We start from the raw sequence: 670 nt of genomic DNA on the forward strand, positions 1-670 counted from the left end.
TTTTTCTCCACATTCTCTGTGAGTTCAATGTTGTTTACAGGTTGGAATATGATTGTGTGTGTGGTCATGGGAGTCGCTCAGATTTTCCTATGGGCAAGATGGGCAGCTGTTTCAAGGCATCCTTCTAATTGGAAACTGTGGGTGGTTGTGATAGCTTCAGGCTTAGCTATGCTCTTAGAGATATATGACTTCCCTCCGTATGGAGGCTACTTCGATGCTCACTCTATTTGGCACCTCGCCATAGTTCCTCTAACCATTCTCTGGTGGAGCTTTACTAGAGACGATGCTGAGTTCAGAACTTCCAGTCTTCTCAAGAAATTTAAGACAAAGGCGAAGTAAGTTTACTTACAGATTTTCAATAATTTCATGACACCATATTAAACATTGCGCAAAGTCACTTAAAACAATTGCAACAAGGAACCACAAGTCGAAAGCCTTGGTCAGTTTATATACATTTACTCATGTTTGATACAATAATGTTCCATATTGAAAAAATATATTTTCGGAAGCGCGGGACTACGCTCCTAGATGCCTTTGGTGGGGTGGACGATCATTGGGTTAAAATAATAACTGGAAACCTAGAAGCTCTCCCGACGATGAAAAATAAAACGACCAAACGGTTGAGTTAGAAGCACAGAAAACTAATGTTTCAAGGCCCACCAAATTTCAA

General features: G+C 40.4%; 1 pseudogene; it reads left to right on the forward strand.

Annotated features, from left to right (window-relative positions):
- The window catches only part of LOC106331047, a 939-nt pseudogene extending 600 nt beyond the window's left edge, over window positions 1–339 (forward strand).
- The last annotated feature ends 331 nt before the right edge of the window (window positions 340–670 follow it).

The sequence above is a fragment of the Brassica oleracea genome, chromosome C3 (assembly GCF_000695525.1).
Source record: "Brassica oleracea var. oleracea cultivar TO1000 chromosome C3, BOL, whole genome shotgun sequence".
NCBI lineage: Eukaryota > Viridiplantae > Streptophyta > Magnoliopsida > Brassicales > Brassicaceae > Brassica > Brassica oleracea.